The sequence below is a fragment of the Sciurus carolinensis genome, chromosome 3 (assembly GCF_902686445.1).
Source record: "Sciurus carolinensis chromosome 3, mSciCar1.2, whole genome shotgun sequence".
NCBI lineage: Eukaryota > Metazoa > Chordata > Mammalia > Rodentia > Sciuridae > Sciurus > Sciurus carolinensis.
Genome location: NC_062215.1, coordinates 43,291,852 through 43,305,500, shown reverse-complemented (window position 1 = coordinate 43,305,500; position 13,649 = coordinate 43,291,852). Strand labels below are relative to the sequence as shown.

The 13,649-nt window shown below is 37.4% G+C and overlaps 1 protein-coding gene across 8 annotated transcripts in view; it reads right to left on the bottom strand.

The window, feature by feature from the left end:
* Specc1 (sperm antigen with calponin homology and coiled-coil domains 1) overlaps window positions 1-13,649 on the bottom strand; it is a 265,322-nt gene that overhangs the window by 182,214 nt on the left and 69,459 nt on the right. The window lies entirely within an intron of this gene.

The following is a 13,649-nucleotide window of genomic DNA, read 5'->3' as shown; positions in this document are numbered from 1 at the left end:
TCGAGGACTCCAGAGAAATACGTACCCAAGAAACAGCTACCAGAAGAAACCAGAAATTTTAGAAAATCTCTAATTTACATTCTCATTGAAACCTAAGACTTTATAACAATGAGAGTAGGACAAGGAGTGATGAATAAGAAATACTGTGAAATCAGAAATTGGATGAAAGATAAAAAAACATGAGTGTACTGGAATGGAGCAAACTATGTTCTATGTATTTATGAATATGTCAAAATGAACCTCACTATTATGTATAACTATAATGTACTAAATAAAAAAAATTAGAAGAAATATGCAAAGAAAGAAAATGCAAAAAAAAAAAAGTCCACAGAAGTTGAAGTAAAGAAACAAACATACAAAGCAAAGCATAGTAGATAATATTCTTTTTAAATTCAGAGGATTCATGGAAGTAATTAAAAGAATCAAAGGAAATATGTGACATGGAAGATATACCCAGGAAACCAAACATACACATATTTTAATTTCCTGAAAGGAGACTCCAGGACAAAAAGAGAAGCAATAATCAAAGTAATAACTGAATGCCTAGAAGGCATTTAATAAAATCCACCTCTCAGTTCTAATAACAGCCAAAGTAAAGTAGGAAAAATAAAAACATTATTATCTGAAGTCAACTTTCTGCATCATATTTAATGGAAAAACACCAAAACTGCTCAAAGTAAGGTGAGAGCAAGTCAAGGATGTCACTAGTATTTAACACAACTCAGGTCACACAGGTAGACCAGCAGGAACCAAAAATAGAAGGAACGAGTACTGGTATGGAGGAGATGAAAGGCACTGTTCTCTGTGGCTGAGATAACTGACCACTTGGAAAACATATAAGAATCAACTGAAGATCATTAATGCTAAGAAGAAAGGGTGGCAAGGAAGAGCCAGTCACAAGTTAAACATCTAAAGTTACAAAAAGTACAATGAAGCCCAGCATGGTGGCACATCCGTCATCCCAGTTACTTGGGAGGTTGAGGCAGGAGGATCACTTGAGTCTGGAGATGCCAGTCTGGGTTAAATAGCAAGATCCTGCGTCAAAAAAAAAAAAAAAAAAAAGAAAAAGAAAAAGAAAAAGAAATTACAAGTACTTGCTTTGGCTGTGCTAATACTAAAATTGGAATGATGGAACGATACAGAGATTAGCACGGCCCTTGTTTGCCTAAGAATGACATTCAAATTCATTCTATGTTTTTAAAATTAAGGAAAAAATACAATAAGTAATCCTATTCACAATAGGAACAGAAGCATAATGTGAAGGCATAAACAGAGAACTGACAAGAGAGAAGAGATAAAATTTAGAGAAAAACAAAAACAAAGAGAGGATTTGCAGAACATGAAAAATAGCCAGGTTCCTGGATGGAGATATGGCAAAGACATCATCATTTTTAGGGGAGATGCAAGGAGAGTTCCCACTTCTCAGAACCACAGACTCCAAGGGGGGACCCAGAAAACACCATACCAAACCACACTCCACCTTGTGCCTATGCAGAAAGTCAGAGGAAAACCCTGACCCCATTCCAAGGCCCTATCTAAACCATGTACTCCTAGGAAACGTGGGGCCATAAAACCACTGAGTGCATCATGGAGCTAAGTGCATCATGGAGCTGAAAATGCAGGACTTTAACAAACCAAGTTCACAACAGCCTCACAACTGGGTTCACCCAGATCTGGTCAAAAGCTAAAACCCAAGCTAAAGCCATGTATGAATGGATAAACAAAGTGTGGTTCATCCATAGAATGGAATGTCAATTCAGCCTTAAAAAGGAAGGAAATTCTGACACATGGTACAATATGGATGACGTTTGAGAACATTATGCTGAGTGAAATAAGCCAGTCACAGAAGGACAAATACTGCATGACCCCACTTGCATGTTCAGTCTAAATTAATCAGACTCATAGAGACAAAAAGCAGAATGGTGAATGGCAGGGACTGTGGAGGAGGAGGAAAAGGGTAGTGACCATTCAGTGGGTACAGAGTTTCAGTCACATGAGACCAATCAGTTCTAGAGAGCTGCTGTATACTACTGTGCCTACTGACAACAATACTATGTTGCATATTTAAAAATTTGTTAAAGGGGTGGATCTCACATGAGTATTCTCACCACAATTTAAAAATGAATTAAATGTAGAAGAAATAGAAGGAAATAGTAAATCTGAAATGTTATTTTTTCTTTTTCTTTTTCTTTTGCCGTGCTGGGGATCGAACCCAGGGCCTTGTGTTTGCAAGGCAAGCACTCTACCAACTGAGCTATCTCCCCAGCCCCTGAAATGTTATTTTTTAATCACAAAATGTTGTCATCCATAAATGATTCCTCTAAAATTATGAAGCAACAACAAATTCATTCCTGGTACTCTGGCTTCAAATGGACTCAGACTCCTCAGCTGCCCTGAGTCCCTTCCCTTGGTACTCAACACTTCCTCCAGGACCTTTAGGGCTTATGATGAAATCGGCATGTCCTTAAGCTGAGCTCATCTCTCAATGCCCCTTACTCCCTTGCCTGTGTGACTTCTGCCACTGCCTTTTCATGCACATCTGTTCCCCTTTTCACATGTCCTGAACCTGCAGGCACAAGGTGCCCCAGGTTGTCCTCTCACCTCCAACAGTCTCTTGCTCTTGCTACTGCAAATGGACACTTCCATCTCTGCAGTTCCTGCAGCAGGACTGGGCATCCACCCCACCCCCTGCTGTTGCCTGGAATCTACTGACTCCACCACAAACTCTCAATTCCCTGACATTCTTGGTTCAGGTGTGCCTCCTGCATGGCATCCCCACCCTCACTTCCAAGACCTTCAGCATTCTTTTCCTTTATTCCCACCCTGGGAAGCCATCTATCTCTTGGTTTTCTCTCAGTTTCCCAAATCTGCAGGTCCTGTCCCCAATATTTACTAAGTGTGGATTAGAATAGTCAGTTTAATCTCTTTTTGCCTTAGTATCCTGATCTACAAAATGGAATGGTAATAATGATACTGCCCATAGGTTTGTAGTAAAGACTAAAGGAGACAAAACATGCAGAATATCTATTAGAATGGTGGTTAACACATAGTGAGCAAAGAATGTCAGTGTTGTTAGTAGCATTCAATCAGAGGTGAAGAATATGAGGGTCTATACCTGTAGCAAAAAGTACAGCAGACCCTGGGTTTGAATCTGGGAAACCACATAACCTACTTGAGTCTCTGTTTCTTTATACATAAGAGAGTGATGAGAACATTTACCTCCTGTGTCAGAGGAGTCAGCACCAGGCAGGAGCCTTGGGTCACTCCCTTCTCATGTCAGAGAGGGTAGGTAGATCAGAGACTAAGGTATTACCTGAGTATAATACAGGTAACTAGAGAATGAACAGACATGGGTACTGGTAAGGACACATACACCCTTGGAAGTGAGCCGTTCTGACCTTGGAACCACAACTGCTCCATCCTCATTGATAACACTTTAAGATATCTAAGATTTGGTGACATTAAAGCAGAATGTGGCCAAGGTAAAACTGGCACTGAGCACATTTCTATTTACTGAACTTTTAGAAAGAACTGACATCAATTTAAAATAGTGACATTCTTTTCAATCCTATATGTGCTATATATAAGATCATCTGAAAGAATACTTCTGTATTTTACCAGTTTTCAAAGTGTTCACCCTGTGGTCATGAGAGCCTCCCTGCCAGCTACCTCCTCCATGAGAGATCTGTGTGCCTTCATTATACCCTGGTGCCCATCAGACCTCATTTCACTAGCCCCACTGCTACCTTGAACAGAAATATGACAACACCTACCTTAAAACCTGTCAGGACAATCTAGCATCCCTACTTCTGGATACATACCCAAGAAATGAAAGCAGAGCTCAAAGAGATATATGTATACTGGTGTTCACAGGAGCTCTATTCACAATAGCCAAGGGGAGGAAACAGACCAGGTATCCTCAATGGATGAATGGGTAAAGAAAATGTGGTAAATATATACAGCAGAATATTATTTAGCCAGAAAAAAGGAAGGGAATCCTGACACATGCTACAGCATGGATGAACACTGAGGGCTTTTTACTGAGTAAAATAAACCAAACACAGAAGGACAAATACTATATCATTCCAATTCTAGGGTAGTCAAATTCATAGAGACAGAAAGCTGAATGGGGATTGCTAGGGTTTGGTGAGTAGAGTTATGGGGAGTTAGTGTTTCATGGATATAGAGCTTCTGTTTTATAAGATGTAAAGACTTCTGAAGATAGATGGTGGATAGATTGCAAAACAATTAGAATATACTCATGCCACTAAACTTTATACTTAAAGCATAGTTGAGATGGTAAATTTTATGTTATGTGTATTTTATCACAATTTAAAAAAATGCATCAGGAGAGTTATAAATGGTTGGTCTTACCTTTTAAGAACCCAACTACTGCTCCCCAGATCCCCAGTTACCAACCCAGCCAAGCCACTGTTACTTCTTTCCTAGATTAGGACAGTGGCCTCCAATTCAATCTCCTCACTCCTTCTATCCACTCACAAGAAGCTGCCAAAGAATTCCTTACAAAATGAAGTCAGGTCATATCACTGCTCTGTGAAAACTCTGCCAAAATTATCCAATCTGCCCTTCTCTTCCACGGCTGTTGACTTGCAGCATCTCACTGGCGTTCTCACTGGCTCCTTGGACATGCCAGACATGGGCTAGTCTGTTCTAGCAGTCATCTCTGCTGACGTGGCCTTTCCCACTTGTCCATCTGTATAACTTTATTACCTCTTCCATATGGGTCTATGTTGTTCTTTTTAGATATATATGACAGTAGAGTGTATTGCAACATATATATATATACATCTATATGGGTCTTTATCAGGTAGCACTATGAAGACAAGGATCTTTTTCTTGGTCACTGCTGTATCCCTTTTGCCTAGAATAGCACCAAACATGGTAGGTACTCAAAATATTTGTTGAATTAATGAATAAATAGAAGGGTAATCAAACCATTCATTCCTAAGAGCCAGAACTTGGACTGCAAAGGCATCTTGGTGTTTTTACAAGGCTGCCACCTCGTGGCCAGATTGCTTTACTGCTTTCTGGGGACTTCCCTGGCATCTCATTTGACCTTGAGAGAAGGGGTTTATGGAGCAGACAGGAACACAAGACCCACACCCCTCCCCCCCCCGCCCCATTCTCTAAAGCCTACACTGATTGAGTAAGAGGAGATATACTCAAAGTGTACCTCGGGAAGAATAAGAATTGGCTACAATTCAGATATGTTAAGACTGACGGAAGAAAATCAGAAAGTGCACGTTCAGTGTGGGTACCTGGGTTGACATGGGAGACACAAAGTCAAGGTTTTTTGATTTTTATGCAACCAAGTTTCCCTGATCTGGATAAAATACTATATTCTTCTTAAGGCTGTTGTAAAGATGAAATGCAGTAACAGACCAGAGGCCGGCACAGGGGCTGTGGGTGACAGGGCTTGTGTGGTAGTGGCTGCCCTTTTTTGACTTTTGCTGCTGCCTGTTTTTGTTCTTGTTGAAGCTAATTCTGGTAGAGCATAAAGCCTGAATCTGAAAACTGGAAATAGTCTTTAAACAAGCAAAAGGAAGAGGTTTCCAGAAAGTTCATGTCTCTCAATTCAACCAATTCCAATTCTACCACCGTCAAATGTTGAGTTAGCACAAAGGTAGACAGGAAGATACAATATAACCATTATTACCAAAAGATGAACCATTTTCTTCTGCTAATAGGCTTGAGGGGTTCTCCCTAAGGACAGATCAATTCCCAAAAAAAGATGTATTAATATAGGAATACTGCTGGACACAGTGGCATACACCTGTAATCCCAGTGGCTTGGGAGGCTGAGACAGGAGGATCTCAAGTTCAAAGCCAGCCTCAGCAATTTAGAGAGGACCTAAGCAGCTCAGTGAGACCCTATCTCTAAATAAAATATAAAAGCCGGCTGGGGATGTGGCTCAGTGGTTAAGTACCCCTGGGTTTAATCCTCAGGACCAAAATAAATAAATAAATAAAACAATACAGGAATATGAGTTGAAAATCACAGTACTATATTATACTTCCATGACAAAATTATTTTCAAAATTAATACAGCTGAACAAAGAAATGATAGATGTTTGAGGTGATGAATATGCCAATTATCCTGATTTGATTACGCATTTTACATGAGTCGAAGTATAATGCCGTATTCCATAAATATGTAGTTGTTATGTATAATTAAAAATAAACATATTGGGCTAGGGCTGTAGCTCAGTGGTAGAGTGCTTGCCTCCATGTGCAAGGCACTGGGTTCAATCCTCAGCACCACATAAATATAAAATAAAAAGATACTGTATTCATCTATAACTAAAAAATACTTAAAAAATAAACATAAGAGAAAAATGAATACGTAGGAAAGAAAATACAGATATGACCATATATGCATTAGAGAAAACAAGTTAAAATTCCCAAAATTAAGACTAGAGTGCCATAAAAAGACCTTTCTGCCCCATAAGAGTGTCCATAATTTATAATTATACTTTTCCTTTCAGAGGAAATCAACTATACATTGCCAGCATTTACCTGATTTTCTTCAATTGGATTATTTTCCTTCACAGCTTAACCTATGGAGAATTGCTTTAAGTACTGCAAGTATCTAGTGGTTGGTTGCCATTTCTAACATACAAGTAATTTCCATCTTTGTCTCAACCATACTAAGATTTTAAGATGTGCACTTATGACTAGTGGCAGTTTCATTTTTCTTTCTCTCTTTTTTTTTTTTTTTTTTTTTAGGTACTAGGGATTAAACCCAAGGGTGCTTAACTGCTGAGCCACATCCCCAGTCCTTTTTATTTTTATTTTTTTCAGACAGGGTCTTGCTAAGTTGCTGAGGCTAGCCTCAAATTGCAATCCTCCTGCCTCAGTCTCCCAAATTGCTGGGATTATAGGCATGCACCACCATGCCCAGCATTTTATTTTATTTTATTTTTTTAATGCATGTTGATACAGTTTAGAACTTGGATATCCCTCAAAGGTCCACATGTTATTTCGTTCCCAGGATGGCACTACTGGGCAGTGGTGGAACCTTTTAGAGGTGAGGCCTAATAGGAGGCCTTTAGGTCGATGGGGACGTGCCCTTGAAGAAGACTGTGAGACCCCAGCCCTTTTCTCACTCTTTTTTGCTTCCTGGCCATGAGATGAGCAGTTTTGCTCCACTATGTGCTCCTGCCATGATGTACTATCTCACCATGGCCCAAAGCAACAGGACCTACTGATCTTGGACTGGAACCTTCAAAACTGTGAGCCCAAATAAACCTTTTCTCTTCATAGGGCTAGGGATGTAGCTTGGCAGTAAAGTGCCCTGGGTTCAATCACCAGCATCAAAAACAAAACAAAACCTTTTCTCTTTGTTAGTTGATTATCTCAGATATTTTTTATAGTGACAGAATGCTAACACACATGTAGATAAAATGCAATCAAATATTCATTCCACCCAAACAAACACTACTGTATAACTGCTAAGGTGGCAACACCCAAAATAGGGAAGTGTGGATGCCGCTGCTCCCAACATTTGGTTCTAACAGATTGGAATTCACCACAAAGGAGTCAGTTTGGGGATCTCACTATGGTGTACAAAAGTGCCAGCTATCCAGAAGCTGGTACAAAAATGTTAAGGATTAATTGTATTTAATAATAAAAACTCCAAAGCTGGGATGTAGCTCAGTGGAAGAGCACTTCCTCACATGTATGAAGCCCTGGGTTTGAGCCCCAGCATGCACTAAGAGCAACACCAAAGACAAAATGTAATTCCAAATTCAGCTTTATTAAGTCAAATAATTTACGTGCATTAAAATAAGTGAACTGACAAAGTGAGTTTTAAAACCTAGAAGAATGTCTTACATTCCAATAGCCCATCACAATTTACACAATATTCACAGATATTTGTCCCAAGAACATCACTGTAGCTGTCTCTTTCATTTGATAAATAAGGAAGCTAGGGCCCCATGGAGTGTAAGAATGGGCCCACTTTAGGAGTTAGTGTTAAGCCAGGATCTTCAGCTAGAATCCTGAACGAAGGAGCATATGCACGAGTAAACAGTCAGATAAACACCAACAAATATCTAAGAAGCATGGCAAAAGGCAACATGGCAAAAGGCAAATAGAACAAAGGATTAGGTGAAGAGAAAAAAAAGTTTAAGATATGAGTTGTAGATGTGGCTCAGTGGTAGAGCAATTGCCTGTCATGTGTGAGGCCCTGGGTTTGATTCCCACATCCCCAGTATCACACACATACACTCACAAGGTTTAGGTTATAATTTGTATTTACCCTGTTTTTAACTTTTTATAGTAATCTAAGTATATGTTAAAAATTTTCAAACAGTGCAGAAAAATCTAAGATAAAAGACCTTCCCTCACCATTTTAAATTCTGGTTAACACTCCTCAAAGAACCAGACTTAAATTCTTTTAGAAAAAATATGATTTTAATAATTGCCATATCATTAAAAATAAAAACAAATGAGACTATACTATATTATATATGGTCCATGTTATTTTCCCCACTTAGTATCTTGGAAATCTTTCCCAATCAGTACAGATAAATCTGTGCCCATTTTCCATATTGTATACTATTCTACTGGCCCAAAACCTCATTATTCAACCAGCCCTGTACTGATACAAACTGGGGTTGTGTCCAGTATCTTGCAATTATAAATAATACTGCAAACATCTTCCTCATAAGTATTGGCGTCCTTTTCCAAGTAAGTCAGTAATGTTAAAAAATAAACAACAGAGGGGCTAGGGTGTAAGCTCAGTGGTAGGGCACTTGCTTAGCATGTTGAAGGCCCTGTGTTTCATCCCCAGCACCACAAATAATAATAATAAAAATAATAATAATAAACATTAGAAATACCTGATCAAAGTTACATATTTAAAATTTAGACAAATATTGCTAAATTTTTACCAAAATATGATTTGGTAAATTTTGGTAAATTGTCCTTTTGCTTCATCCACATGTGGTGTGCCAGCTCCTTGCACCCTTAGTGACACCAGCAATTGTCAACTGTTTTAGTTTCTGCTAATCTGTTAGGGGAAATAATATATGTAATTATTATTTTAATTAATATTTCTTTATAAATGAGGTTTATCATCTTCTGGTGCTGTATTTCTTTTTATACGAACTATCCATTTTCTATTGTATTATCTTTTATTTATAGATTTGTATAAATTCTTTGTAAATAAGCTCTTTGTTTCATATCTTGCAAGTAATTTCTGCTTTTTATAAAGCACTTTGAAATATTTATTTAATTACACTTTCAATCTTTTCCTTTGTGACTTTTGTGCCTGTTCCTACTTAGAAAAGTCCAAGGCTAAGACTATACGTTAATTCTCTGATGTTTTCTCTTTGTAATTTCATAGTTTCATTTTTTATTATTTAAATATTTACTGCACTTGAATTTTTTTATGAATTAAAATAGGGATTCAGCTTTAGTTTTTCCTGAAGCTTTAATCAGTCTTTTTTTGTGTGTGTAGTGCTGGAAATTGAACCCAGGACCTCACACATGCTAAGCATGGGTTCTCCCACTGAGCTACACCCCCAGTATCTCAGTCATTATTTTTGAAAGAATTATCCATCTTGGTATAAAATGCCAACTTCACCCTATACTAAATCAGTAAGTGTATCTTGAACTTTCTCCACTGTTCCACTGAGCTGCCTAATTTTTCTTCAGTTTCAAGATGCGTATAGTTATTCCCTTAATTACTATTTTTCAGTATAGGATATTTATTGTTCTACATCAGGTTTTCTCAACAGAAGTACCACTGACAGTTTGGACAGAACTGACCCCGGCATAAGATGTTTGGCTGCACCTCTGCCGTCTACCCACTAGATGTCAGTATCGCCTCCCAGTCTTGACAACCCTAATCATCCTCAGATATGACCAATCACTCACTGGATTGCAGGAGGGAACCAAGTTAAGACCCTACTGAGATCCAGTTTCAGATGTACTCCAGTATCATTTTATCCATGTTTCTACTCCCAAATTCCCACTGACATTTTAATTAGGATGAAAATGAATTCATAGAATAATTTAGACATCCTTATTACATTTAATGTATTATACTATTAAAAGTTTATTCCTAGGTATTTTACTTTTTTCATTTCTTCATAAATAGGGTTGTCATTACACTCTTATTTTTTCTAACTAGTCATTGATAAGAAAGCTATTTACTTATCCATTTGAGTCGGGTCTCACTATGTTGTACAGGCTGGGCCTACAAATGCCACTGAGCCTATAAAGACATATATATTTTATATCATCAAAGAAGCCTCTAGCCAGGCTTGATGGCACCCACCTGTAATCCCAGTGATTTGGGAGGCTGAGACAGGAGGATCATGAGTTCAAAGCCAGTCTCCAGCCTCGGCAATGGTGAGGGGCTTAGCAACTTAGTGAGACCCTGTCTCTAAATAAAGTACAAAATAGGGCTGGGGATGTGGCTCAGTGGTCGAGTGCCTCTGAGTTCAATCCCTGGTACCCCTTCCAAAAAAAAAAGGGGGGGGAGAAGACTCCATATGTTTACAGTCTACCAAGAATTTGTAATTTGTTATTAATGAGAAGATTGCTAATTGTAACAAATATATCTTATATATATATCAAGGTAACAAGGTAGTTTTTCTTCTTTGGTCTATTACTATTCTATAATAGATCAGATTGAGATTCTCTATTATGCATTCATTCTTGGATAACATAAATCCATTTGGTTGTGATATACACTACTATTTCTAAATTTCCTGTTGCATTCTACTTGCTCATATTTGATCTTACATTTTTTGCTTTTAAATAAACTTTTTATTTTAGAATAGTTTAGATTGACAGAAAAATCATAAAGATAATGCAGAGTTCCCATATACTGCACATATATTTTCCCCTACCAACATTTTATATTATTAGTATGGTACAATCATCACAAGTAATGGATCAATAATGATATACTATTTAATTAAGGTTCATACTTTGTTCAAATTTCCTTAGTTTTTATCTAACATCATTTTTCTGTGTTAGGATCCAATCCACATGCCATCTTACATTTAGTAATCTTGTATTCTTGGTCTATTCTTGTCTATAACAGTTTATTAGATTTCTCTTACTTTTTGTAGTCTTATGAGTCTGAAGAGTATTCAAGAGTTATTTTGTAGAATGTTCTTCAATTAGGATTTGTCTGATATTTACTGCTTGAATAGATTCTGTAGATTTATTGGGATTATATCTCTTATTCTGAATTACTGAATTAGGTAAAATCAACCTATGTAGTCCCTCACCCGAGCCTGTCAAACTATAGGCAACAACATGGTAAGAGACCCCATGACTAGCTCCATCACAGAGGGCTTTATCTTCTAAGTAATTCTCACTTGGATCACACAAGGAACAATCATGGGAAGGTTTTAGGAAGAAAAATCAATGTTAAAATTGGGGAAATCTGTTTGAACACTAACTGAGGTACATTATTAAGAATGTGCTTAATAAAAATGAACTTAAACATTAGAATCTGGTCAATATGAAAGATATATCAAAACACAAATATTACATAGGAAATTCTCCTAAAGCAGATAATCTCTAAAGAGTAGGCCTAGATAAGCAAAGGCTACAGTGTACTCAAAGAAAGAGAGCAAAGAGATCTGACAGATGTTCTGTACCATAAACTCCCCAGGGTTCTTGTTTATATTAACCTTTTGTGCCCTTCAACAGGTAAAGAAAATATGGTATATATACACAATGCAATATTAATCAGCTATAAAAATGAATGAACTGGGGCTGGGGTTGGGGCTCAGTGGTAGAATGCTTGCCTAGCATGTGTGAGGCATGGGGTTCGATTCTCAGCATCACATAAAAAGATAAATAAAGATATTGTGTACATCTACAACTGAAAATATTTTTAAAAAATGAATGACGTCATGATTTTGCTGGTAAATGGATGGATCTGGAGACTATCATGCTAAATGAAATAAGCCAATCCTCAAAACCAAAGGTCAAATGTTCTCTCTGATATGAGGATACAAACACACAACAGGGCAGAGGGGATAGAACTTTAATGGATTAGACAAAGGGTAATGAAGGGAAGGGAGTGGGGATAGGAATAGGAAAGAGAGTGGAAATAATCGAATATAACTTTCCTATGTTCATATATGAATACATCACCAGTAAAACTCCATTTCATGTTCAATTATAAGAATGGTATTCTAATTAGAATAAGTTATACTCCTTGTATTTATAATATGTCAAATTACACTCTATTGTCATGTATATCTAAAAAGAACAAATAAAAAAGATTTTAAAAAGAAATGCTGTTTAAGGACATATTGGGATGTCTGGTTTTTAATTCTTAGACAAAATAGGCACAATGGAATATATAATATGCTCTCTAAGATCTGAATGTTCCCCTAATGATCTCTGAGTTTACTTTCTTTACTTATGACTTGCAACTCTCCTAAATAGTTTGAGAAGCCTCACTTGGTTATTGAAAGAACTACTGAGAACTTTTTCCAGGAAGCTTTCTGAACATCAAGATGTTAATCTTGGGGAGGGTACAGGGGAAGGAAAGATAATAGAATAAGACAAAATATCATTACCCTATACATGTATGATTACACAAATGGTAACTCTACTTCGTGTACAATCAGAGAAACGATAGTTGTACTCCATTTGTGTACAGTGAATCAAAAAAAAAAGATGTTGATATTACATTTTGGCATCCATATTTGAGAGTGAAATTGGTCTGTCGTTTTTTTTTTTTTTTTTTTTTTTTTTTGGTGCTGGCGATTGAACCCAGGGCCTTGTGCACGCGAGGCAAGCACTCTACCAACTGAGCTATATCCCCAGCCCCTGGTCTGTCATTTTTTAGTGGTACTTTATTACTTTTGGGAATCAGTATTAGGCTGGCTTGGCTTGAAAAATCAGTTGGACTTTCATTATTCTTGGCAGTACTGACAATGGAACTCAGGGTCTCATATATGCTAGGCAAGAACTTTGCCACTATGCTACATCCTCAGCGTTTTTTAAAAAATTTATTTTGAGACAGGGTCTCACTAAGTTGCCCAGGCTAACCTCAAACTTGCAATCCTCCTGCCTCAGCCTCCCAAGCAGCTAGGATTACAAAGCATGTGTCACCATGCCCAGTCATTTGTTGTATTTTTTAAGTCAAGTGTGTGTGTGTGTGTGTGTGTGTGTGTGTGTGTTTATATGAAATCAGTCTTTAAAGTAGTAAAACTATTATACAGACACATCAGGCAATTTCCCTTACATCTAAAATCCACATATAACTTTCAGAGAGTCAACTTTTTTGAAAACTGAATAAATTAAAATATACCTTCAGAAAGGTAGTCTGGAACATGTTTTATGAAGAGCACAAACTCATAAGTGTACTAACTTTCAACATCTATAATAAATTAATAATGATATATTTCAGTTATTTTCCTATCTTAGACCATTTAACAATTCATGGAGAGCTATGTGATAAGAGTAAGTCCAAGAAATCCTTAGCTTTCTTATCTGAATTCACAAAAACTTTTTGCACCAAGATGACCACAGAATCTACAACACCCTGCCTGGATCCTGAGGATTTCACACACACATGGTGACAAGGGGATTACCGAGCAAACCATCACATTTACTTCCCTTTACCTTTCTGTTTCTCATGTGTCT